This window comes from Lagopus leucura, unplaced genomic scaffold (genome assembly GCF_019238085.1).
Source record: "Lagopus leucura isolate 7727_CA_CO unplaced genomic scaffold, USGS_WTPT01 Super-Scaffold_100027, whole genome shotgun sequence".
Classification (NCBI taxonomy): Eukaryota; Metazoa; Chordata; class Aves; order Galliformes; family Phasianidae; genus Lagopus; species Lagopus leucura.
Window position 1 is genome coordinate 1,309,412 of NW_024962278.1, and position 27,822 is coordinate 1,337,233.

The 27,822-nt window shown below is 38.8% G+C and overlaps 1 protein-coding gene and 2 long non-coding RNA genes across 8 annotated transcripts in view; all 3 read right to left on the reverse strand.

Moving 5' to 3' along the window:
- Positions 1-8,846, reverse strand: part of RANBP17 (RAN binding protein 17) — a 52,784-nt gene extending 43,938 nt beyond the window's left edge. For all 3 annotated transcript variants that reach the window (XR_006180722.1, XM_042880632.1, XM_042880631.1), the window contains exon 1: positions 8,761-8,846. The gene's annotated coding sequence lies outside the window, so the exon portion shown is untranslated. The remainder of the gene's footprint in view (positions 1-8,760) is intronic.
- A 4,813-nt stretch (positions 8,847-13,659) lies between these two features.
- On the reverse strand, positions 13,660-16,216 carry LOC122185102. Its single transcript, XR_006180730.1, has 3 exons — positions 15,710-16,216; positions 14,749-14,891; positions 13,660-13,761 (listed from the first exon to the last, which is right to left on the reverse strand). It is a non-coding gene; the product is annotated as an uncharacterized LOC122185102 (long non-coding RNA).
- Positions 16,217-16,436: 220 nt separating this feature from the next.
- Positions 16,437-27,822, reverse strand: part of LOC122185101 — a 90,579-nt gene continuing 79,193 nt past the window's right edge. For all 4 annotated transcript variants that reach the window (XR_006180728.1, XR_006180726.1, XR_006180729.1 and 1 more), the window contains 5 exons: positions 25,722-25,795; positions 18,472-18,593; positions 18,167-18,381; positions 17,603-17,661; positions 16,437-16,922 (listed from right to left, as the gene is read on the reverse strand). This is a non-coding gene — a long non-coding RNA (uncharacterized LOC122185101). The remainder of the gene's footprint in view (positions 16,923-17,602; positions 17,662-18,166; positions 18,382-18,471; positions 18,594-25,721; positions 25,796-27,822) is intronic.

The window sequence follows — 27,822 nt, forward strand, 5'->3', positions numbered from 1 at the left end:
AATACAATTATGAAAAGCCTTTGGCCTTTTTCCAAGAAGCCTGATTTGCTACAGAAACTCAATTAGTATAAGCAAGCCTGCTACATAACAGCCCTACTTGGCAACCTAGTGCAGCTTGAGCATACCTGACGATTCACCTCTAAAGCACGATCCTAATAACTCCATCATAATGGTAAAATTGAGGATACAGGGGTGGCATCCCCCCTCCCCGCCTTTTGAGACTGAAAGAACTTGAAAGGAATTATTTTTGCTCATTTTTGCCACCTACTGGACAGAAGTTAAATCCTAAATGCTTGGATCATAAAAAAAAAAGAGAGGAATCTCTCACCTGAGCAAACACTACGAGTGATTCATTGGTAACAGAGGGATTAGACCCAAAATATTTCCTCGGAAAATTCTGCTGTCAGTGATTCATAAGCAACTGCTTCTGTGCTTCTTCAGTACAGAATGATCTCACGGTATTAAAAGCTCACACTTTTATTTCCTGCCTATCCTTATTATTTACTGACTGAACAAATGCAAGTGATTAAAACGTATTGTGCATAATATCCTGTATCGGCAGTTTTTAATATTAAAAGACTAAAGTTTCAAATAGTACAGAATTAAAATCTGTTTTGAAAAACAGCTTGCCTTTAGAATATAAGGCAATTTTAAATTTTCTGACACGAAATTTGAAACAAGAAATATAGTAATCAAAAGATACTTAAACATAACACCACACGATCAGATGCTGACCCTCCCTCCTCTTTGCAGTTTCTCTTTCTGCTGCTTTTACAGCACAGAGGAGCTGAGATAACAGCAACTTATTCTGCTATAATGCTTTGGATCCACACCTGGATGAAATTGGACCCAGCCGAGGTGAAAGCCACTGCTCAGAAGCTCACAGCTATCCCTATGGCCAAAGGTGGTAAGGAAAGATATTCTGAACCTGTGCAAGGGAAAGGTACCCGGGAAAGCTGAAGCTTCAAATGCCACAAAGACTCATTTTAGTCTATCTATACTCTTAATATAGATTCATGAAATCCAAAAGTTTAAGGCTGGTTTTGTTTATCTGAAATGAACTTAATTTATAAAATGAAATTAATACATGTATTTTTAATTCCTACAGGAAAGGATCCTGAGGGTTACGTATCCTGAATCCTTGCAGAAAAAAAAACCCTCCTCCATGGATGAATCCATTTCTTTCAAATGCTGAGGAGGTAAGTCTCTCCTCTCCCTCTCTTTATAGCTGGAGCTCTCCAGTTTAGCACAGAGCTCTGTGAAACTTGTGCTGTACCAGGAAAAACAAAGTAAAGTGAGTCTGGAATTGAAACAATACTGATCTACTTTTACACATCCTCCAGACTATATTATTATGTTTTAGAGTAACATAAGCACAAGCAGTACTAACGAAGTTAAACGTACCCCAATGGTGCTCACTAGAAAATGAGATGCTAATTCACAGACTGGCTTCAGTGGTTTGTTGTTTTTTTTTTCCTCCAGTTCTCTAAATCTGAAATTAAGTGATGCTTTCCATTGATTTTAAAGGAAAAAAAAAAAGATTATATTGCCTTCTGTTTTGGATTTTTTTCTTTCTGCAAGCTGCGTCATGCAAGCAGAGCCTGCACATGGACAGAATCATTGCTAGCTTGTTAAGGTCTTAAATAGGGCTTATCTGAATGGTCATCACAATCCTTCTGCCCATTGTACAAGGATGTTTATCAGATCGTATCAGGCTCAGTTCTACAGCCCTGTCATCCTTTCAGGATGATGTCCTAGTCACCATTTCTCAGAATGCACTCTTTTTTTTGCTAAAAAAAAAAAAAAAAAGAAAGAAAAGAAAAAAAGAAAAGAAAAGAAAAAGAAAAAGAGATTAGCAAACAGAAAATGTTCATTATTTAACTGAAACGTTTCTAATAAAACATGCAGCTATACTTGCACATTATTTTTTCTGTTCATAGAATAAACATAATTAACTTCCACAGCTTTGAGATCTAAATTATAAAGCCAATAGCTGCAGTTGCTTCACTACATTTTGCAGTATTTTTTTTCTAATATGACTGTGCCCACAAAGAATTACGCCTTCGTATTTATGAAAATACAAAACATTTCTCTAAGTACTTGGGAAATACCCACGAGAATTACCATATTTGTTGGTACAAAGATACGTACAATACTGAAAGCAAACAGAGCTGCATTATCATCATTTATCCAAGAAAGCTGCAGCCTAAACATTCGGATTTTGGTTTCAGAAGTCCATTTTCTTCTGATCAGGAAGACTGCAGGTGTTGTGATATTAATAGAGTTGACATAAATAGACAGTAACTGACTAAATTAAAGACATGATTCATACCAGAGAGAAATCCCCCCAGATTGCACTTGTACAGGATTTTTTTTAAAGCACTTCTGATGTTAAAACAATCACAGGTACGTTGTGCTTTAAGACACGGCCTTCTCTTTACAAAAACATCATGGATTTAAGCAGGGACAGAAACCATTTGGATGTGTTTTCCAGATTAGGAGTGTGACACAACAAAAAAAGTGACCTCTCTGTGGTCTTTCCCAGTTAACTGCATGGTTGCCATTGTGCTGTAATTTTAGCTGATTACACATTAGTTCATTTAGCTTTGTTTCCTCTTCCCCACTGTGCCATACTATTAAACTAATGCAAGGGGCCTGGTATCCCTCTGTGCACAGAGCTGGTATTGTCATAGTGTAATAAGGATACATCCAGTCAAACAGCATGGTGTAGCTGGTCTTTGTGTTTTGTGCAAAGGCAATCCCTCGAAGATCTCTTGCCAGCCCGATCAACATACGCTGTCAGTGGGAAGGAGACACTGTAATTGATTTTCACGTTAGCACAGAGCAGATGGAGTAATAATCAGCCAATAATGACCACATATCTGATTTTGATTCATTAGTTTAAATGCCTTGCTCAAATACTTTTTTTTAAAATAAAAAACACTAAGGCTCTTTCAACAAACAAGATTTCCACAACTTTGACAGTGAGAACATTCGCACAGTGCTCAGAAAATGCTTTTGGTTATTCAATATACCATACTAATGAATAATGCAAATTAAAACAATGCTCCAAGACAGTGCATTAAGTTTAGAAGTACTTCCTGTATTAATATATTTAAAGTAGCAATAACAATAAAATGTTAATTTAAGCCTGTAATATTTTAAAATGAGGTCTAAGACTAATTAGTAGTCATAACGAGCTGCATTTAAGGTTATACTGAGATTCTCATTGCACTGTTATTTTAACTTTTTTTTTTTTTTTTTTAAAGTCATTTTCCAAAATAGGCTTCTCCAAGAAGCACTGATGTTTATTTACAGGGGACCAAGTCAATCTCTATCCATTTTAACATTAATTCTGAGATTTTTTTCCCTTTAATGAATAGTGGCTTCAGAACCTTTTCAGCTCAAAGGCAGACAAAACTACATGTAGATAATTAGCCCCTATTAAAAGGGTTTTTCACGATAATTAATAGAAATACCAAAAAACGTTAGCGAATGAAAAGTATTTTCACAACATAAGCACATTTTTTTGACTGGAGTTAAACAGATATTCCTTTTTGATAGTGAATTAGTACTAATAAATGTAACCCATGCGTGGCAGGTGGGGTTTGTAGTAGGGATTTCTTTTTTCCATTATGAAGCCCACAGCACTGCAGAGCCTGGTTAAAAGATCACAGAAGCATGGCAACAAAACAGCCAGGAGTTCTCTTTTCAAAGAGAGTTTTCAAAACTGCACTCAGTGATAATACCGTAATATCGACAGAGTTGAGAAACGTAAAAGGTAAGATTCACGTGTTAATTCTAATTGATTACACAAAGAGCAAATTACGGCTGATGCCTTGTTAAACTGCTGCACGTAATCTTACACAAGGGCTAGTTTCTACTTTTCCTATGCAGACACATTAGTCCAATTGACTTGGATGCCATACACGTAGATTTATCTGAGGATAAATTGAGTCCTCTTCGAAACAGCGGTGAGGTTGCTAGGAGTATTTTAATATTTGCACTTCCCTTCTGTTGTGCATTCTAATGGCCTGAACTTTCAAGATGCTCAGAGGTCTCAACTCTCATTAACTTTAATGGGACTCTGAAATCACTAGAGAGGAAGTGTTCAATACCGAGAAGATATGACATAAAATCGTAACTTTATCCTTATATTTATCTGCATTTTCATACTTCGTGCACTGTTTTGCCCACACAGAAAGTAACTCTGTGGCAGACATGGCAGCCAAACCATAAAGAATGAAAAGAACAAGGCAGCAATGCTTTACGCTTCTACCCAAAGGGATACAAAGACACAACAATACACGAGGAGGTGGAAATCTCCCAGAATGATTTGGGTTCTCTTGCCCATACTAGCACAATAAAATTAAATAAAATGTGGTACGGAATACTGCACGAAGTAAAGGCTGATGCAAGGAAGAAGGAGAGCTACAGCCCCTAGAAAGACATGAACTGGCCTTTGCTTGACGTTGAACTCGCCGTCTTACTGCGGTCTCTAGAACATGGCCTAGATGAATGCAACCAACCCAGTGTATCCCCATAACATGCCTACTCTGCTTTCAGTATCGATATCGGTATTAAGAGGCCCACACCATTAATTATAATATTACAATTAATTATATATATAATTATATATATATATAATTAATATAATTCTTGATAAATTGCCTCAATCTAGAAAGCAGCACAATAGTTAATGGTCTTGTCCCATACAATTCCAGAGTACTCAGTGGTTTAGTTTTAGATGCTCTGAATCAGAACTCAACTTAATAAAAAAGGACCTCTGACAGCTGAGGATTTGAGCAGCCTGTATGCAGTGCTACAGAATCCCAAGATAAATCCTGCTCCATTTATGTTGCTGCTAACAAGTATCTTGAAACTTCAGTTGGAGCAAAAACCACTCCGGATTCCATAGATGCTGAAGTCACATTAGCAAAAAACCAACAAACCAACAACAATAAAAACCAGGCCAGGACCTCACTAAAACCATCCAATTCCCAAGACATTTAGGTTTTTTACATTTACTGGTCTACTATGATTTTTCAGATAGCATCCATGTGCACAAAACTTATTAGAGGCAAACAGCAACACTGATACGTCTCCTTTCAGGCTGTCATCTCAGGGGATTGAAAGTGCCTTGCAAGCTTAACAGAGCAATCTGAATGGCACATGAAGACACTGCTTCATCCCAACTACAACCAGCCGCTTCTGAGGCAAAGGGAGAGCAGATAGCAGCACTGGTAGCTGCAAAACGAGTAAGATGAGAAGCAAACTACAACAGATACAAGACACACAGTGAACAGATCTCGTCAGCGGTACGCAGACTTGCACACTGATTTTCCTACTAACAAAACAATTTTGATCAAATTTCAGTTTTAAAATATTCTTCCTCGAGCATTAAATCAAACCAGTTTTTACAACTGCAGCGTTTTGGTTCAAAGTCCCGGCTGAGCCCCTTCAGCAGGCTTTTAAAAGAAAAGAAATGAACATGTAAATGCTTTCAGAGCAACCACCCTGTCGTGCCAGCGTGTGCCCAGTGCCTGACTTCAGCAATTGAGCAGGGATGAGATTCCTCACGGCACCCACCCCCAAAACAGGGTTTGTAATGGAAAGTCTGACAGACCCTTAACCATAGTGGCACTACTGGGTGCAGCTATAATATTACCCTCATAATTCTACTATATAATAACAACAAAGGAAAAAAAAAGGTGAAGGGTCATTGCGCTTTGTCTTTAGAATTAAGATGGCTGTCTTCATCCTTACAGCATACTCTTAATTCTGGAGACACGTCTTAATAACCTCTAAATAGTTCCAACAAAAGAGCCGTGTCAGAGGAATGAGCAGGCCCCAAGGTGTTTCAACTGGAGTGTTTTCATCTGCCTTTATTGCTCTATCCCTCTCCAGAATTAAGGCAATAACCTGTGATAAATTATTCAGGAACTGCTACAGGGATCAAAGCAAAATCATTCTGTTAAAGTGCTGTTTGCAACATTTGGCACTTAGTGTGAAAACTTTTAATGTGTGCAAGCTGAAAATCAAGGATTTTAAATAATTTAACAGCATGGAGTTTCTACAAACCGGCTAAAGATAGCATGTTGCTATTTAACTGCTTTTTCCTCAGATGTTTTTTTTCCACCCATTTCTATCAAACCTGATGATGTCACAGCTCTAAACAAAGTACGCCTGAGATTCGGGCTGCCCGGTCACTGCATTACCTCACCGGGTTGGCACGAGAAACCCCAAAATTCTTAGGGGAAAATCACCTCTGTTTTAATGTTGGACTTCTTTTGTATCAATACCAGAACGGGAAGAAGGAACTAGGAGAGGAAAAAAAGCGACGCACAATCATTTAAGCCATCTTCAATTACGTTTGATCTCACCAGAACAGAAACCTAAACATATGTTCTGCGTGCAGCCTGAACGATTACAAATGTATCTTAAAAAGAAAGAGCTCCCGTGCTGTGACTGCTTTTCAATGGTGCAGTTCAGAAATACTAAACAAAAACCCTAGCCAGTTAGAAAGTCCTAGTAAAAACCACAAATTAAATGAATTTGGCAGTCCTGGACCATTTTCATAGTGATATTTTAACAGTGTCATCTCCCTGTGGAGTGGAATACTAAGCATTTTATTGAAGAACTGAACTGTTTTTGTTCTCAGTACTTGGGAAATGAAGTACCTGAAAGCACTTTTGCATGTATTATTTATCCATCGTGATAGAAAAATAGCTTTAACCCAATAAATTACATTTAAGAGAATTTACAGCAAAAGTTTTGTTTATGATAAAGCAACAGATTTAGTCCTTTATCAGTAGCTTAAAGCACCAAGTTTTCTTTATACAAATTAGACAGATGGTGCTTACAGTAGAATTTACTAAAGGTCTGTCACAACAAATGCAGCCAAGCTGCATATTTAATCACTGCAGAACCTTGTCTACCTGCAGCTGCCAACTGCTAATCCAATTTCCCTGATAAATGTGGCAAGAGACACGATCAGCAATAAAGAGCATCTAACTCCATTTTCCTGCAGGGCGTCTTTTGATGAACATTTAGGACGGAAGCACGGAGTGCACTGTGTGGCCCTGGCTTGTGGCAGCTGCATGCATTTTGAAGACACAGTTCTCAGGTTACTCACTTAATTCTGCCACTATCATTATGTTGCTATTGATCTCAGTAGCTCTTGTCTACACAGCATTACTCTAGATGAAGCTGAATCAGGCAGTTATCATGCATCAAACTTGCTCAAAAGCCTGGAGATTTCCCCTTAATTACTTGTGATTTTATTTGCAAATACCGTTAAAGTGTAATCAAGCAGTCACTTTCCAGGGTCGTTAAGAACTTGCTAGTTTAGGAATATATCACTGGCACTCCATTAAAATTTCTCTGCTGAGATGGTTCCTAACAAACCGGGCAGGACAGCAGCAGAATTCTTTTAATAAATGGAATTCTCACATGAGGTAAATGCTGCCTCCTGCAGAAAGGAGAACGATATCCAGTGACCTCTTCGTTCCAACTGTTTGAATTAATGACTTCAAAATATAAAAGATGAACCCCAAATAGTTTAACTGCCTGCATGTCACAAACAAAAAGACACTAAAACTAAATATATAGACAAAATTAAGGATACGTCGAAATAATATCAAGCCTTATTTTTAAAAGACAGCAGCTCAGCTCAAGTGGTTCCTGTGAACTGTGCATCCTCTCTTCATGCCTGATATGCTCTGCAGATAAATCATTGGATAAATATTTCTCGGGTATCTGTTCATTTTCTTACAAGAAGAAGTGGATGAAAACGATGACGTCTGTTTAATTTTCCATTATTCTGTAAACTGTTTCCAAATAGTGGATTGCTGTGAGGGTGCCTTCCAAATTACCCTGTGGGGCTGAAGCAAGGCTCCAGCCTGCACCGGTAACTATTTATTCAGTGGCAGTGGAAGGGGCTCTCTTTAATGCAATAGCTCCCTAATATATTATCATTCCTGATGATGCAGCTTGCATCTAGCAAGTCTTTTTCTTCCCTAAAATATACTGTTGTTTTGACACAAACAGCTTGCTGCACTTAAGGATTTTACTAATAAAACATAATGTTGTGTTAGATATTATGACTGTTGCCACAGCTGAACTGACTTGTCAAATCAATCCTAATATGGCTCCCACAGGCACATAAAAACCTTATTTAGCTATCAGTTATCCTAATCACTTTGTTCAGTTTAAGGGTGCAATACTTCAAGACCAGTTCCTATTTATACATATATGCCCAGCCATTTAATAAAGTCTTGATTTATATAATAAATTCTTGTTTAAAAAAAACCAACAACTTTAAAGCAGCAGTGTTTTATCAAGTGTGTTACAATATGTCTCCTTATATCCCTAATAGATATGTTAATAAACACAATAGGATACTGCGTAGAAAAGGGAAGTATGAAACAGATGAACTATCAATGAATTAACATTTCCCCTCTGATTACAAATGGAACTCAAACGAGGTCACTTGATCCATAAAGCACTGAAAATCCCAAAGTCTTTATCAAATATTTGTACAAAGTTTCTTTCATGACAGTCATTCATGGCCTTTGTATCTCCACTGCCTACGTACTTCATTATCCGCATATGCATACAAGTATTAATATATCAATATACAGGTATACACATTTCAACAGACAGAAAGAGAGCTGAGATGACAATCTGTGGCTGAACAGGTGCCCTACTGTAAGCCTTTTCCATCAATAATTTATTTCCCTGTAATTGAAATAAACCTACCTTTGCCTCTTCTTGTTCTAAACTGCTGTTGAGCATCTGAGTCACACTCTCAAATGAAACAGTGAGGGGCAGCATGAAATTCTTAAACTCATTCTCATCTTCACCTACAGGAAAAGAAACAAAAAACAGAACAGGATCCCATCATATTCACACCATTGTTCCAGGAGGGTCAGTCTCTTAAGCTTTCACAATAAAATATCACTGACATCACCGGAACTTTCATCAGCACTACAAGAAGAGAAATCCGACATTTGACACACGTATATTTTTAAATGAGATGTAAATAAATGACAAGTAGTTGGTCGCAAACAACTTGTAACTGAGACTGGCATGTCTCTGCATTTCACACCTTCCTCCTCTTGTTTTTGTTTCCTCTGCTGGTCAGACACCATTCGCTCAGCACCACAGAACAACACTCACCTAAGATATCAAGACTCAACAGTTTGAAAATGTTAGATTTAAGGCTGCAACAGTAAGTCAGACTCTCCCATGCGCGTATTTCATTTAAACCAGAATCTTTTATGATTAAATGCTGTTTTTTCTACCTCCTACATACTCAGCATACAGGATGAAGCTGTCACAGAAATAAATCTGGACTGTGTTGGGGTTACCTGTGCAACACCATCGCCTTGTCTGTTTCAGAGGTGTGAAGTTGGAGCAAATGAAAGAAAATGTTGTGGGAAAAGGCATAAAAGGTTGTCTTCATTAGACTGTTTCGTTGCCCTGTTATAGTGCTGAAAATGCAATTATAAACAACAACACATTTTTTACAAATGGCAATTTGCATGGGAATTGGTACTCATGCTACTTATGTTCAGCTCTTTAATGCAGGTAGTCTTCCTGCCGCATGCACTCATCCTCTCCAGGTCAATTAAGAGTAGAAATTTAATTTATGCTCTTTAAAGAGCTCTGCTATAGGACTCCTCTCACTTCTCTTTTAACTGGCAAATCAAATCTAGGAAAGGATTCAGGGGAAACACTTGTACCCCCTGCTTTGAGCACCTATCAATGGTCAGTGCCCAAGACAGCACCTGCCCTAGACTGCTCCTTGATCCAACACTGGGATCTTTTTCATTCTCTTACCTTCAACAATACCATTTATTCTGAACTATTATTTCCTGGGCAACTGATGGACACAACAGACGTACTATAAGTCAGAACAAAGATCAGTGGAGTCTCCCATGTACCAAATTAGTTGAAAAAAATGTAGAATAAACTTTAAAGTTTTGCTTCTACATTTCATATACCCACCTGCAAAATGGGTCTAATTCCAACCTCTTTTCTCATGGACCAAATAGTTTATCCCAAAACAGAAAACTTCTGTCTTCCCAACAGAAAGCAAAATGTGGACTAACACACAAATCCAGGTAACATCACAGAAAACCAAAATACTCAGTAGTTACTCATTAAGGATGACACATCATCTGAACTGAAAGAGGCAAACTCCTCTGAGAGAATAATTGTGAACCTGCAACTAAAGCTGTCTCATAGCAGTGTATGTATTTACAGTGGAGAGGAAATGGATGTTGCACAGGTCATCTCAGTCACAGCATTTTCCCAGTTCTGAATACTTACTTGGCTTTGTGACCTGAACTGCTTCCTTTCACACAGGGCTTTCATGCCCAGCTTTCTGGAGTTTTTTTATAAAGCAAAGGAAACACTTTCAATAACTTGCTGCTGCTGCTGCGTTCATTGACAACAGCTGATGAATCAGGACCTTCAAATCACAAACTATGCTCAAGAACTTTCTCAAACTAGCAAAGTAACTGATGACTTCTGTACCTTCCATCCTGCCCATGCAGAACAAAGGAAGCTGAGACGCTGTGTCGCATTTCAAACCACTGCTGGCAGCAATAGGATTTGGTGGACTTTGGGAAATGGGACTTTAATCCCATCCATCTTTGACTGTCTCCTCCACAATCTTCTCTCCACTGCTTTCTGCTGACCTGATTCAGCCTTATTTGCCTTTCCTGAGGCCTTTTGTCCCCTCCCTCTTACAGTCGTTCCATAGCATTCATCCAGCTCTCTGTCTCCTTTCCTCAGTCAGTCCCAATGCAGCCCTAGTTTTTGTTCTCCTCACCAACAAGCTTGAGCCTCCTCTTACCCTCCTAGAAGTTAAACAATTACTGTTCATGTTCTTTTCCATCTCTTTATAAACCTCCTGTTAATTACATACCGAATTATTACCTAAAGATTTCTTTCACATTCTCCTATAAGCAGCATCCACATCCAGTGATCACTGCAGTACTAATTAGGAAGGAAAGAACCTATGCTTAACAAATCTACCATGGTTCATCTGCTGTAACTCAAACTACACAAACACATCCTCAATGTCCTATGTTCATTACATCAGGCCCTTGTGTGTGGATTAAAGCAATATTTAAACCTGCTTTCCTTGGAGAGGTTTGGCACTGGGCATGACTACATATACCTGTAAGTACAGGATGCTGACAAATCATGCAGAATAGATCCTGAAGGCATATTCTACAGTTTAGATCTACTGTTTTGAGCAATGAAAAAAGAAGTGATAAGAATTTACTAACCCTTATTTAAGAACTTTTAAACACCCCTTTTACTGGCGTTTTCTGCATTAGTTTTCGTTACTCTGTAATTCACACAACAGAATACTTTGTTTACTTTAGAAATCTCGGACCAGGAGCCAGTCAGACAAAACGGTGCAGTTCTAAATTCCCCTCCCCAAAATTACTACAAAGACAATCTGGGATACAAAGATTTTTAAGTCTCATTATACAACGTTAAAATTATTCAACAGAATCCAAAGCACATTTTAAAGCAAATGATAATTAATATGTTACTGTTTTTCCCACTACAGCCATATTTTGCCAGTCACTTCAGGAGCACGTTGCTTAAGAGGTAAATATTCTCCATGTCCTGCATTTGATTAATCTCCAAGAATATTTCGGCAGCAAACTTTTACTCAGAACAATTCATCAATGAAAATTCATCCCAGTTTTATTCCTTCGTAAATTATTTAGATACATCACATAAAAAGATTTGATATAAACTCTTGAAAAAGCAGGAGAAGACATTTGGTACAATGCTTTTTGGTCTAAAAATACTGTGAGGCACAGTTTGTTAATATCCCTTGATTCACGTACTGCTGCCACTTAATTCTTGTGCAAACAATGTATACTTATAGAAAGCACAATACACTGTGTGCTCTGCTTTTTTTTTTTTTTTTTTAATTTGAATCCCAAAATGCAAATTCAGACTTGTTTGTTGCTCCAGATGTGCTTTTCTGCCAGTTCAATTCCAAATTAACTTCAGGAGGAACAAAAAGGACAACAGCCAACAGACTGACACATGTCTTTTCGAGAAGCTCCACATCAGATCTTGTGGAGATGTAAATCCAGGAGAATCAGAAGGGCCGTTATTACCTTGTAGCCAGTTATAAGTAACATGCCTGCATTTTGTCTGATGTATGTTTACACCACCTGTAACCTGGTGCTGTTTTTAATGCTTACAATCTTGTTCTTACACATTTTTTTTTCACCTACAGGAAACGTCCCTGAATCTGCATGTGCAACCTAGAAAAAGTTATCTACTGCTGCTTATGTTAATATGGCATTAGCCAAGAAAAGACAGGTCCAGGTCACAGCTACCATTCTTTAAGAAAAAGCTGATGACTACAGTTTGCTCTTGTCTCCAACTCAACTATTTTCATCAGTGTTTAGCAGCAGAAAGTACAGGCACCCATTAACATCAAAGGGGATATCAACTGCTATTGACTTACAGCTTTGTGTCAATTTCTCCTGCACGTTGCCAGTTCTTGTGTGAGGATTAGCAATCAGTACAGGAAAGACTTGCTGCATTATTTTTTGAAAGCTCTCGTCAGCAGCCCCATCTTAGAACATCTACAGACGCCTGCCCTCAAAAAAGCATTCTGTAAGGTGGATCCCCAGCTGATACAGGCCCACAGTTCTGATCAGCTCTGGGCCTCTGACCAGAACTGAAGCAGTCTGAGTCATGATGTGCTCGTTATTCACTATCAGCTTCTCTAACACATGGTTTGTTGCAGTGACCATTTTCACAACCTCAACCTCCTCAACCCAGACAAAACAGAAAAAGGAATGCAGATGGAGCTTCACATTTTATTCAGGTGGCAAAAGGCAGTGGCAGGATTCGAAGGGACTGAACGTACCCTTGCATCTAGCTATTAATGTGTGCTCTGAGTTTTATGTGTCTGAACTCTCTAACTTCCAAAGGACAACTCAAGATACAACCCTAAGTGCTGAAGGCTGAACTGCAGAGCTCTGACCAATGCTCTTATTGAACTCACAGTCTTTGTATACTGAGAACTTGCATGAATAAACGAAATAAACAAAACTTATACTTGAAACTGTTCTGGCACAATCAGTACATCTCCTTGAAATTCAAAGCACTTCTTTTGTAAATGTCTCCTATTAGGAAATGCTGTGCAAAAAGAAAAAAACACCCAACTTGCCTTCGTTATTTCTCCAACAGAAGGCAACACATATGCTGCTACTGCTTAATGCCATAAATCTCTCAAGTTGATAGGCAGTGATTTAAATATAAACAAATATTTACTATGCAATTAAACTGCTGTTTAATTGGTTAAATTACCATAAAAATTCATAGCATTACAAATCCTTAACAAGACACCAAGGCATTGCAGGGACACCTGAGGAGGATCTTACCTAAATTTACCATGAGAAGACGAGTGAGAGCAGTACAGAATATTGTCCAGCACCAGAGGTCACTGATGTTGTAATTACCACTGAAGCCCAAGGAAGGGAAATGCTTACTCTGTTAAAACAGAAGTGTATGAAAAGCCATGTGTTCTACAACATCTAATACAGACTCAACATTTCTTAATGTTGTAAGAACTTACTGTGTGATTCTGAAGCACGAATTTCACAGCATCTGTTTTCACAGGTCTTTTTAGGAAACTATCAGCAGCAGGTGTTAAGGAAATACCAGCCTTGCCACATCGCTGCTATGTAATCAGGTTGTACAAACCTGCAGGATTTTTTTAGCGAGAAAAAAGTCCCAACTGAAACAACAACAAATTTAAATGAAGGAGATCTTGAATTTCAACTGAAAATACATCATGGAGATGTTCTTCAGAACATTAAAGACCATAATCTATTATTAATTAAAGCAATTACTTTTCGTGGCATATATTCTAGTCAGAGAAGAGACGAATGAAATGACTCTTATATAATTAAACAGAGATTCTGATAAGAAATGTTAATTTTTTCCCTCAGCCCCAAGTTATCAGCACAATAGAAGCAGCTTTGCAACTGGTTGTGTTGAAGAAGGGCACTGGGCAATGGACTGGCAGCAGCCCTAAGCAGCACTGACCTCACAGCTGCTGAACCACAGAGGCAGTCTTATGAGCCTCATTTGCTTCAGTTACCACAGATAAATGTGTATCTCATACATACTAAGCTATGTTAAACACTAAAACAAAGTATTTTCAAATGTATTAGAACTGAATATAAATTTCTTAGGAGAGTCTCGTGTCTTGTGATGGTGAGACAGCAGGGCAGCACTGTGGCAGGATGGCCGCACGGTGCTGGTCCCTCCATGGCACTCGCAAAGCTCTCCAGCTCTGGACAAAAGCAGCCCCATCTTGGCCTCAGCACATCTGCATTTGCTTGTATGAAAAACGGCTCCCAGGGGGATGCGCTAGGTAACACAAAAGGTAGCCTATTTCGTATGAACACAGAAGCTGATCTTGCAAAGCTTAAGTTGCAGAAGCTCTCACAGGTAAGGAGGTCAAGACTTGTTCCACAGCTTGAATCCTTTGCCAGCAGCATGGATACAAACATCTTTAACAACATGACGACACACTAAATCCTATCTCAAATGATTCAAACATCTGGACTTGGAGGAAGGAGATGACGTTGGCCACCACTGCACTGCAGGCACAGCTTTGTGCTGCAGGTAGAGCTGCCTTCAGGGACGCCTGCACGTGAGAGGAGGGGCAAAGCGATGGCCTACATTTGCTAACTGCTGCTTCTCCTTCTTTTGAAATAAAATCGCTGGATAACTTTCAGCAAGTCACTTAAATCCCAGTGTTTCAGTTCCATGGCGATGTATCCAAGGGCACTAAGGCACTTTTTCCAAAATATCATTAAAAAAAACTGCAAGAAGCAGAGATATGCATCAAAAGCATGAAATAAAAGGACTTACGGGTTTGCACGCTTCACAAGCACTATAAAAATGGGAGTCATTCACTGAATACTATTTATCCTTGGCATTGATTATTTAGGAAATAATAGTATGCAACTGTATAACCTTACAGGAGAGCACATACTTATGTATGTCAAACAGCCATAACTCTTACTGCTGCTCTGTTTTCCTCTCCATGCGCTGCACTCTGCCATTCTTGCACATAATTGGTTGTAGCGTTGGATTACTTTTACAGGAATAAACAATTTCCCTTTTCATTTTAAATGGATTAAATTCTTTTTAAATGGATAAAAGTGTACCAATAGGTTTCATAGCTGCTATTAGAAAATCCCCTAATCTAGTTTTAAGATGATTCTTTGTCAATCTACAGCACTTTCATGTTTTTATATTGCAGAGCTACAGTTTACTTCATTTTTTCCCTGTTAAGAGAGAGCACCTTCTATAGCACTGTAAGGCTAACAAAGACATGGATAAAGAACTGAGAGTCTCTCAGAAATATTTTAACCTGTGCCCCTGTGCAAAGCAAAAATGAAACTGTGAGTATTTTGATACAGAAACGTACAGGGAAAAGTTAATTATTAGAAAGAACTAAATGTGCATGAGGGAGCACTATGGCTTCCAAGACATAAAGGAATGACTAACATTCCATTATGTAAATTAATTCAAAGATATTTCAGGACTGATCAGCTAGGAGGGACATAATGATTTATAATTCAAATAACTGAGCTTTGAAATCAAATTGGGCTAATATATTTCAAAATATGCAAACCTGTAATAATTGTGAAAGTAAAGCAAACCATGACACCAGCTCAAATCATTTGTTGCCTCTGCTGTTAGTAATGCTTTATGTTTTTCCTTAGTTGTTAAATTTTCCTATTGTACAACAGAGTTACAGGAATAACGTTGTGCTTTTAATCACAGACAATCATTCAAAAATAAAAAGAAAAAAGAAGGAAAAAAGGACAGTTAAAAACACCATGAAAAACCCAACGCTAAATAACCCAATTTCAAAGGCTGTCAAGAAGCTGATTGACTTACAGGACAAGTATTGAAATTAAATAAATTATTATTTTAACCTTTCAGGCTAGCCACAGTTTAATCTATACCAAATACCGAAAATTGATCCACTGGATCCAGCATCTGAACAATATCCTGCTTCTTTCACAGCAATACGTACCCAGTGCCGTTTAAAAAAACTAATGTAATGTGAAAAGGCCAAAGTTTGCAATGCCAGGAAGTAGTTATAAACTACTTCATATGTTCGAAATAAAAAGTACTTCAGTATTATTATTAAAAAAAAAAAAAAAACTATTGGTAGAGTTTTTTATAGGAAAAAAATACATATCTTTAAAAGCCAAAATGACCAGTGAAATTGGGTTGTACATCATTTTCTGGGAAAAAAGAAAAACAGCGTCGACAGGTGTAATTTATCATTTTTCTGATTTAATACCAAAGAAATATATTAAAATAATAAAAAGAATCCTGAAATCCTCAAAATTTGTAGTGATAAATAGCCCTCCCTGTCTTTATTGCATTATGCCTACTAACAGAAATATTGCATGGTGGATTTTGCCAGACAAGGACGATTATTTTCCAATAAAAAGTTGCATATTAAATTCCAGCACAAAAGTGGGTGTCTAATACTTTCGAAATCTTTTATGGTTTGCCAGGGAACACAATTTTAACCTTAACTAATACAACATCACGCTGAAGCGAACCGGCATTAAAGCTGTCTTTGTACAACCCCACCCAGCTAAGCAGAACAGCTGCTGCTCTCGGAACTCCTGCTACAAGTATTTCCACTGAAAAATAATTGTATCTGCTTTTGGCATTTGCATTTTGGTTAATTTCTATTTTCCTCGTCCTTAAACGTTTCCAATGAGGCTTAAGATGCGTATTCATGGAGGCAGCGCTGCTTTACATGGTGATGATGCACTGGGGACCGAGCATCTGAAAATGGTCTTGCAAGAGTTAGGAAGTTTCTGCCAAGAAAAATACAATTTCATCACAATTTTATTCTTCAGGAGAGCTTGGGTTATTAAATATCTACTTTTTCATCCTTTCCAGGTCCTGACATTATTATGTCTATTTCATGAGCAGAAACTCATTTACTGCAAATATAATTTGAGTAATTTGAAAACTAAAACTATCCCGACATTTCAGCCTTGGAAAAAGTATCATTTTCATCACTGACCCCCCATCCTTGAGAGTCAGCACGTGAATAAATGCCTCCGAAAGCCTCCATAACCCAGTATGAAACATTAAATGCTTATTGGCTTTAAGAGAAATACGAGGCTGATTATTTCAGCAAGTATACATATAGGCACAAATCCGCAGACACCGTAAGTTAGATGCTCCATGTTAAAATTTTTGGTTACTTTTATGTTTTGAACCCTACTGAAGCAATAAGCGTATCCTATAAAAGAGGAGGGAGCTCATCAGTCTCTTCATAAATCTTATTAATTAAATAAATGTCTCCTCTTCTGTTTTTGTGACATTTTTTAGTAACGTTTGACTTAGTTCCATTAGTCCTTCCCAGTCCTAATTCTGAGAACCCAGAGGCATGCACAGCCACAACATCCTCAGCTGGCTGTTCAATGGTATGCCAAAGAAACAGGAAAGTAAACATCGCGTGATTTTTCTCTAAGCAAAATTAACTTACGGAATGTCATCCTTCTACCGACAAAAACATATTAGAATTCTTCTTATACGATTAGAGTTCTGTAGAGAAATAAAATTATTTTGGTTGTCATATTCTACTTGCCTTCCCCTTTGCTTGCCTACCAATCTTCTCTAGAAAATTACTAAAAAGCTGTTTTTATTTTAAAATAGCAGAGGATTTCCCAGTGGAATGCTTTTATGAGCTCTGATCGTTTATTCCCTGCTGCACACCTTTAAATATTTTGTCACAGCAAAAATAATCATCTTTTATTTTTAATCTTCTTCTCAATCCACCGAAAATTCAAAGAATAATAATTCTTCTCCAACTTACAGTACACAAGTGAATATTAGAACAAGACAGAAAAGGTTTGCAATAGGTAGCCAACAGTGGCTAGCAGCTAATAGATAGTTAACAGTAATCAATGGGGAAAACTTTCACAAACACATCAGAACCCAGACCAAAAAATCCCACACCACTGTTATGATTTTTCCAGTAGAATGACACGGACACAGAGAGGAACTTTGAATCAGGCTTGAAAGATAAGAAGAGCACTGTGCTGCTTACCTTCGTTCACACATCCTCAAAGCAGAACCAGTCCTGTTCCCAACTGCTTACAGAATCAACCCTGCTCTCTATACAGCTGAACTCATCAATGGCATTAACATTAGGATGAGGAATGGGATAGATGGCCATAAGCAACTAGTTGTATTTTTTTTTGTTGTTTTGTTGGTAAGTAGGTGAAAATAAGCATGCCTTCAAAAAAAACAGTAACTCTACATCTGAAAAGATAAACCAAAGCAAAAAAACATTAATATCCTGGATTGTTTTAAAATGAGGCATATGAAGCAACAATCTCCTTAAATTTTTACCTTATTATATGCAAATAAAGTCATACACCAAAAAAGGATATTCAACAGAAAGGTCATTTAGAAACTGGAGAGTTCTTGAAATCACAGGCTCACATCTTCCTCAGTATTTAAGGTTTGTAACACTAGAACAAATTGAAAAAAAAGTGATAACATGATTTCCTCCTTCTGAAAATTGCCACGCAAAAGCTCAGACTAGCACAGCACTGTATTACAAATATATTCCTGTGGTATGCCTCACAATTGTCCATTTAGGAGAGAGAAAATGCTATAACAGCATGCCAAGTGTTTTTCGTTCGTTTGCTTTTCTGAATAAGGTGTTCTACTATTTTTGTAATACCCATATTTAAAATACTCCTATTAAAAAATAAATCTATCAATGTGCCTCTGTCATGTGGCGTAATGAAAAAAACAAAGTGAAGCTTCCCTTACCTGCATTTCTCTCACTTTTCAACACAAAATCCAGACACTTCTGCAGTATTCCTCTGCCTAGTTCTCCACGACCTAAAAACAAATTGCTCTGATTTCCCCTCGACATGTGAGAAACGGAGCATGGACAAAAACCAGAGGGCCAGATGCACTGAGGCACCAGCGCACCCCGCTGCGGTGGAATTCTGCCTTACGGTTCGTGTACTAACCCTGCTCTCCTTTTTTAACTAACACTCTAGATGTACGGTGGATGCTGCAGTTCTCCTAACCGAATCCCTCTGAGACATTGGCCTGTGAAGAGAAGGAATGCCATTTTTCTCAGGTGAGGAGTGGTTACACCAGCAAGCAAGGAGCTGCCATGCGGGCCCTGCCGAGGATCTAACTGGTCCAAGGTCTGATACAGTGCTTCTGTTGTAAAACCCAGCTATCAGGCCCCAGGAAAGATGAACCCCAAATGCACAGATGACAATTTCACACTGACTAGCAGTACATTTTCCAGTACTTCTTTGGGAATCCCTGCCCAGCTGCCTAGCCTACAACAGCTAGCTTGCTCCTTGCTCCCCTCTTTAAAGGCAACTCCTGTGCCCTCCTCCTGTGGGACATCCAGCACTTCCTTTAATTTATCAAAAAGCCAGAAGAAAGTTGAAAACCTCCCTTCCTTCTGAAGGAGAGATGATGTGTAAGAGACTGGCAGTGGAGTGTGCTGATCCTGGACTGACAGGAAGGGACAAGGACGGCCATCACAGCCTCCTGATGCGTAGCCCATAGGGGTACAAGGCAGCATTCCTTGGCTCACAGGCCATGACACCTATTCCTGACCAGGGAAACAAGTTCCTAAGGCGTATCTCAACAGGCAGGTGATGCAAAGTCAGTTAGTTCACGTTTGTATCCCCCAGTTTCCTTGTCTGCAGAATATGCACAATGACTGTGACTTGAACCTGTCACATCTAGAGATGAAGGCTGATGACAAAAGAGGTGCAATCAGCACCAGCCACACAGATGACGAGGCAGCAGCTGGATGTAAAACTGGGAATGAAGAACCTGAATAAGAGAGGTTGAGTGCTTTAAAATCAGCATTGATTTTTGCCATCTTTTACATGTTTACAGGCTAAATCTCTTTTTCAGGAAGTTATAAACTCAGAAACTCAGTAAAAGGCAAATAACAATGCAATTACCAAAGCAGTATTCCTCAATTAATATTTACAAACAAACATCGATTTACTTAATACAATCCCTATGAAGAACTACAAAGGCTCAGGTTACCTTGAAGAAAATGCCCATTCTAGCAAGTTCATAATTCACACTTTATCCCTTCTATGGAGTCCTGGAGATGTTTATAGCTGCATTAAATTCTTAACAAGCATATACCATGCAGTGCAATAAAAATGAATTTGGACTATCCAGATTTGACATCAATACCAAAATAATAAAATGGCTGTTTTGCAAAAGAGCAGAATTTTTTGTCTTTCAGCAGCCAAACATAAGACATTTCAAGAAAACCAAGTCATCACAGGAAGAGCTGGAAGAGAAAATTAAAACTGTATGAAGAAGTCTCTCCAGTGTTTCAGGGCACTCTTTTAAAAAATACCTTCTCATGGTTGTACACTCATGGTTATATTTGGATGCTGAAGGATGGAGTAATAATATAAATTAAAAGAAGCACTCGTGAGTGAACAGTAGCTGAAAAAGTTTGATTATCATCTCAGCACTTCCCTTTTCTGTGCTTGCCTTATCAATATCAGGCAATATGAAAAGCATATAGAATCTAATAGCTAAGAAACAGCTATGAAACACTGTAAGGATCCGGGAATATCTGTTAAGATCCATACAGGAATCCCTAAATACAAAAAGCTGAATACTACCACGTAAGGAAGAGATGCCAAGGAATGAAGGAGGAGAAAAATTTACAGCTCTCAGAGAAATCTGTGCAAGCCAGCAGTTAAACACAAGTGCTGGGGCCCTCATCTCTTTCTCTCTCAAGCAGCTAATTAATCTAACACATAAACCAACAAAACTGAGTCAGAGCAACCAACTGTAACATTTCAAATGAGCCTCAGAAAAGAAGAGCTTCAACAAAAGTAATATCGATGCCAAAGTAACAAAAATGGCTATGGTAATGGGCACTGAACACATCTGAAAGGCAACTACAAGAGAACTGGAAATTAAAAAATGGCGGACTATTTCCAATTGTGGTAACAAGATCCTGGTATCAAAATACTGAATCACACTTATGAAAGTGGAAGAGTGACAGTGAGCCAAGCTGTAAAACTATGAGAATTTAAAAAGACTTAAAATGGAACACCATTAGGAACCCAGAATATTTTCAGCTATTTCCTTCCTTTCCTAGGTTGTCCTTCCTACAGGGGCAAGAACAGAAGCCTGGCTTCTATAAGCTATACCAAAGGAGGTAAAGGCTGCCAGCTTCCACCCCTCAGAACCCCACAGTTTTCTCTGAGACTTCCCCTGTGACCACAGCTGGTTACTAATGCAGTTTCATCAGCACACCAATAACCTCCGCCCTTATGTCTCAAAAATGTAATTTTTAAAAGACTTAATATTTGTTACCCGCAGTGTAGAAAGGGAAAGTGAATACTGATAATATATTCTAATTTACAGCTCTCTGGGAAAAGGGTTCTTTGCATTTTCCCAGTCATTATGACAAATATAGCCATTTCTGGATATGCATTTTGTGACTTTTTTTTTCCCCAACTCATTTTACAGCCCTTAATTTCCTATCCCACCCTCAACTGCATGATTTGGAGAAACATCTCTTCAGACACAAGGTCTGTATCACACACACTAAAAGCAATCACGGTGCACACCGAAGGACAGTCCTTCATAAAAGATGTAGTAGTTCTTAAGGCAGCTGTGGATTGGAAATGATTCTGTTAGATCAAAGAAGTGGAATGTCCAACTTAGAAAAAAAGAACTGAAAAATACGCAAAGTAACTTAAAAAAAAATTAAGTTTGAATGGAAAGTGAGAAAGCATAAAGTCAGCTCAGAATAGGAAGCACTGAAGAGTGATTACATAGTGCACAAAGCAGGGAAATTCATTTGGTCATATGGATAGTGGGTACCTTTTCCATTTATCACTGTGTGCCAAGGTGCTCAAATATTGCTTACAGACCATTTGCAAATGCCCAAAGAACTCATTCATCCTCTTTCCAGGAAGCCTTGAACCCCTTTGCTGAAATGTAATGGTCAAGCACGTTACCACAATACATCTGAGGAATGGCAGAACACCACAGCTAGTGCACATGCGTAGATCACTGCACCTCACATACACAGCAGGTTGGACTGAGTTGCAAAAGATACACTGCAACCCAGCCAGATGAGATAACTGCTGTAAATCAGCAAGTTTGGGGTTTATTTTTTAAAACAATTAGAGCACAGAGAGTGAAAACACGAGCTTATGGAAAGATGGAATGAAATGGTAAGCCTGAACCGTGCACATTCAGAAATAATCTTAGTCTCAAGCATAATACAGATATACTTTTATACTTTTTGTAAGTAACAATAAAAGCTCTCTGTGGCTCAGTGGCAGTGATTGGATATATTCTTTTCATTAGAGCTGGACAAAGGCGAATATTTTTAAAAAAAAGGCACATACTGCTGTGAATAGGAGTGCCAAGATTTAGTTTGCTGTGATTCATGGAGCATTCAGGAAAATGTAAATTGAGACCTTTTGTACCTAACCAGTATTTAAACACCATGACACAGAAGAATCTATTCACATGGATGCATACGTGCATCCTCCACAGCAAAATTATTACAGCAGTTACTTTAAAGGAAATGATACCATCCAACAGCAGTGCTGGGATATGCATTCTGAAGGAATTCATGTTTTGGTTATTTAATCACGCCCAACATATCAAACATCAGTGTGAACATTCGTTTTGAGTTACTTCCACATGTGTTTGGTGTAATTGAAAGGAACAGTAAGAGTCTACCAAAGAATTAGTGATGAAAAGGAAGGGTGCCTGCCACAAGGGGAAGATGGAACTAAAACTCTCACAGTCTAAATACTTCCCCGCCTCTTACCTACACAAGGAAGGATCAAGGCAGGCAAAGCGCTACTGCTCAAAAGCAGTCACAATTAATTGTGAAGGAAACGACTGCTGTCACTTCTGTGTACAGTGTGTCACCCCTTGCCTCAAGAGTACCAGCCTTGATCCACTTCCAGCAGCCCAAGAAGCACAAGAAAACGAGACGTGCCTTTTTTGGGAGGAAGTGGGAGTAGCAAGGATAGAGAAATCAATACAGATGAAGAACAGCCTGTGGCTGAGAAAACAAGTATCCTCAGGCAATGGACTAAGCAGGAGAAAGCTTAAGGACACAGACTGGGAGCTTTAGTCATGGTGACCTCCAGATCTCATTGTCCCCTGCAGTCCTACTAATCCCTCAAAAGCCCACTGCCCCCTTGCCCATCTTCACCTTCACCCAACTCCTCCCAACTTAACCCTCCTTCAACCTGCTCTACAGTTGCTACAAAACCGAGCTTTGCTGAACGTGCTTGAGAAGGAGTAAGATGCCCTGAGTATTATAAAAAATCGTTCTGATGGCAGTATGTTTCCAGTTGGCCTTTCTCCTGCCACACACAACCTTTTACAGTGATTGTTAAAGCTAGCAAAATGCAACCTTTAAACCATAAATTGAGCACTGGTTTCTGCAGGTACTAGCTGCTACAAGAAATAGCACCTTTAGTTGTTTTCTCTTACTGACTGAACTAACTGACTTGATGAGGTTTCAGGAGAATGTTTTATTAAGAGCATATTTTAAGAGAAAGAGGTGAATGGTCTCACATTTGTGTATCCTGCCCACTGCTCTTTGAATGTACTAACAAATCATCTAAAATGCCATACTAGATTGGCCCATGAGACCCTACTCGTGTGGTTATGTACGGTACGTTTTGGTTTCACACCCAGATTTTCCCATCAACATGCTACCACTGGGGAGAAGCTAATTTATTTTAATTAGCACAAACATGAGTTTGTTTGGACAGCAGCTTCACAACCAGCTCTTGAAGATACTGACTGAAACATTCAATTCAAGCTGGAGCAGCCACTCTGTAAATGAAAAAGACCTTCACACTAGTCAATGAACAATTCCTTCACTGCATGCTTTGTGAAAAATACAGTAAGCCACAGAGTAAGAGAAAATAACACTGTGTGTAATCTATAAACAGCACTGGTTTTTGCCTTTTGTTTATCTTGTTTTCTTTTAAAATCTTCCACGTAACATTAAAACCCTAACTATCTTATTTCCTGGATTTACAATGCTTCTGTAAAAGCAGCCACATCGAAGCTACACACAGGTATTGTTTATCAGACTTGTTAAATGATATTCTGTTATTTCCTCAGTTAGCAAATCTAACGCAGAGTTCCTTGTAATGGCATCAAGAAGAAGAAAAAAGAAACAAACCGGTGCATCTCATCTCCATAGGAGAGCCCTCCTTCCCCCTTTTCCCTCGTGTGTTTAAGTTTCACCTTACCTTGAAACAACAAAAAGAAGCCTGGCTGTGTAATTCCATGACACGAAAAGTGCACACAGAAAGTATCAATATTCCTCCATTCATCACTGGATAAACACCAAGGTCTGATGGGTACTGCTGTTACCACATGGCAGGATGCAAAACTCAGCTCTGATTTAGAGCAAGCAAAACATTTATGCTTTGTTTTCTGTGGAAAAGTCACATTAGAAAAATGATCCTGTCCCAGCTGTGACTGGTTCTGAAGGTTGATGTCTGTGGTAGCAAAAGACAAGTCATTTTCTGTGCTGTCCAAACAGGTCATGGTTAGCCTGGGAACAGCAACAGAGACCCTTCCTCAAAACATCCAAGTCTACTGAAAGTTTTTAACAGCCATACAGACCAGCTTTAGAAGACACTAAGTTAATACCAGGATGCAACATGTTCCTCACTACAGAACAGAGCTGAGGTACTTCTTCATTTTTCCAGGCATGCACAGAACTCACTGTCTCTTTAAGTCTCAGATTTTTAGTGGATATTCATCCCTGTTTGGAGAGACCATTTTGTTTTGTTTCAAGAGAAAAAATGATTTAATTAAACTCTCTTTGAATCAAGAGGAACTATCACTAAGGACCTCAGGAAGGAAAGACAAAAATCCTGGTGGTTTTGCTAGGATCCATGGAAGGGGACAGTAGTAGGTGCATGAGACAGAGAGTAATTTTCTAGGATTAATTCTAAGAAAAGGCACTGCAGCGCTTGTCAGCACAAATAACACATCATCTTAATCTGCCAAATGCCAGAGATGAGAATGGCTGACAATGATACTCCTTGTTTCCTTCAGTATGAGTCCTTAAAATTGTTCTCTGAGGATTCATACTTCTGAGAGTACATTTTGCCAGATATTAACAAAAAGCAAAGTACAGGAGCCTCCCCAGCACAAAGAAAGATTTGTTTAACTTGGTGAACAATCTATTCTGAGTTATTTGAAGCTTTACAAGTAATTCTATCAGCATCTGAGGGTGCAAGCATGGAAGAGGGGAAGGGTGGGATATGCTTATGCTAGAACTGTCACTGAACAAGAGTCTACGAAATCTCAGCTTTCTCACTTTAAGCCATTTCTAGAATGCCTGATGTAGGCATTCAGGAGGGCATATTTATATGAAAGTGTTTATGTAGAGACTTGAAGCACTTTCAGACAGTAGGTTATGGGTGTTTTTAATATTATCCTTTAAATACTTATAATTTACAGAAGACATTTTTCTAGCAAAGGGCAGGCTTAATGGAGTAGAATAAAACATGGATTTTACGTCAGACAAAACAAAATACATACAGAATAGAACCCAAGCACAAACTCACATCTTTGTCATAAATGTTTCCAGAACATGGCTGTCATCTGTTATTCCTCAGACTTCTGACATGCGGGAATACACCTAGAAATAAACATGTACACAGAAACATGGTATAGATGTTATGGATGTCACATGTTACAGATGTTTGTTTGTAAACGTTTATCCTACACTCTTTCCCAATTTTGACGTTTCAGGAGAAAAGTACAGGCACAAATGCTGCCAATCCAACCTAAGTAAAGCACTTCTGTGAGATGAAGTGCACACTCCAAAACGATGCTTTGTGAATTTGGAGCTGAAAGGCTTTTACTTGCCCTTGTATTCATCTCTCCCCACAAAGGAGATGTAAATTTTCCAAATTAAACTCACTTTATGGTTCACAGAACAAATCAGTCTCTTTCAAAAGAGGGTTTCACTGCAAGAGCTGCAAAGAGACGGAGAAATATTGCCTTTTTGGTCACTGGGCTGCAGTTCAGCATTGGCCTTCATCTTCTATCTTCATAGTTGCACTGTCAGTCACAAAATCAGGAACTCAGGTACTGTTTGGGCATCCAGCTTTGTGCTCTCCTCCTTTGGGAGCCAAATAACTTCAGTTGTGTAATCTTTCCCTTTCCATCAGATCCAAGTCACGTTACCAGCCAAGCTTTCCCAGCACCCCACCTACTAGGTCAAGTTATCTTACTGCTGTTACAATGCTTTAAACAAATAGAAAGGGCAAACCAACTGCATTTTTTAGTTACTGTGTAGTCTTCGTAAAAATTTCTAGTAGTTTTGTAGCCAAAAATCTAGCTTGGATAAAAACATTTATCTGGATCAACTTGTTAAAGAAGGGAGAGGTACTCCATAACTGCCTCACAGCGTCCTGTAACTCGCTTTAGCCTGAGCACAAGTAGCTCTGCTATTTGCTTACAGCTAGGCATTTCATTTCAGGCATTTTAATCTTGAGCGAAACTAAACCAAGCACGATTGGTTACACGTAATTCTTCCATATTACGTGATCAAGTCAAGGATCACCAAGGTCTGAAATGCACCAACCCCAGCAGATGCAGTGGCAGGTTACCCAGCAGTGAAAGCCTGGTGCCATCTAGCTGTCAGTTCTGTTTGCTGACATTATATATTCCACTCTAACTCGGCCAACTCCTGTTCCCGTATTTCAATTTCCTCATCCTGTGTTCCTTTCTGCTCGTGAAGCAAACCCACGACTTTTATTAAGAACCAAAGCAGCACTATTCTACCGCTAGGGAAGTTAATAAAAAATTTGTGCACCAAAAACTTCAGCTTAAATCAGAGCATAATAAAAGCGCGAGCAAATAAATCTGCTGCTGTAGCCAGAAAGTGGAGCAAGATCAAGGATAATTTACTTTTCTTGTAAGTTAAAATATCACCTTTCATAATGGTATGAATGTAATTTGTGAGGAATTGAAGCACAAAAGAAAACAAGGAATATAAAAAACCAGGGAATATGCTGACTTTCAAACTCTATGAAATATCATATTCACGTCGTAAAAGTGAAGCTGTAGTTTATAGCAAAACATAGCTGCAATAATAACACGTGCAATGATAAAAATCCTGTATTCTGATGCATAAAAGCATCTCTCTCAACATAGCGCGCTGTTGAAACGCTCCAGCACTCTCAGTTTGAGCTAAACCTAAATATGCGTTTTAAGTGTGAGCTCAACCTAAGTGTGCTTGTTAGCTGGAGAGGAAACCGGTCCAAGAACGGAGGCAGGGTGGGCGCAGGGGGACGGGCAGCGCTGCGCCGCCTCTGCCCCGCTGCCATCCGGCGGTGCCACATCACGGTTTAACACATAAATAGCAAACCAGCAGCCCGCGCTGACAAAGAGCAGTGCTTTAATCCACAATTATCCTTGTAACTCTTACTACTCCTTTTATCATCCATTAGCTTTGATTCCCATTATCCCATCAAGAAGTGTGTCAACGCTTTTGTCCCTGGGGATTTCCCTCCACCGCCAGGATCTGACAGCCAAGCCCGAGTGCTAAGCAGGATCATTACCTCTTAAATCCACTTATCTGATCCACTGAATAGTAAATTGAAAAGCTCATTAACAGCAACAATCTGATTTGTTTTCACATGTGACAGGGTCATTTCA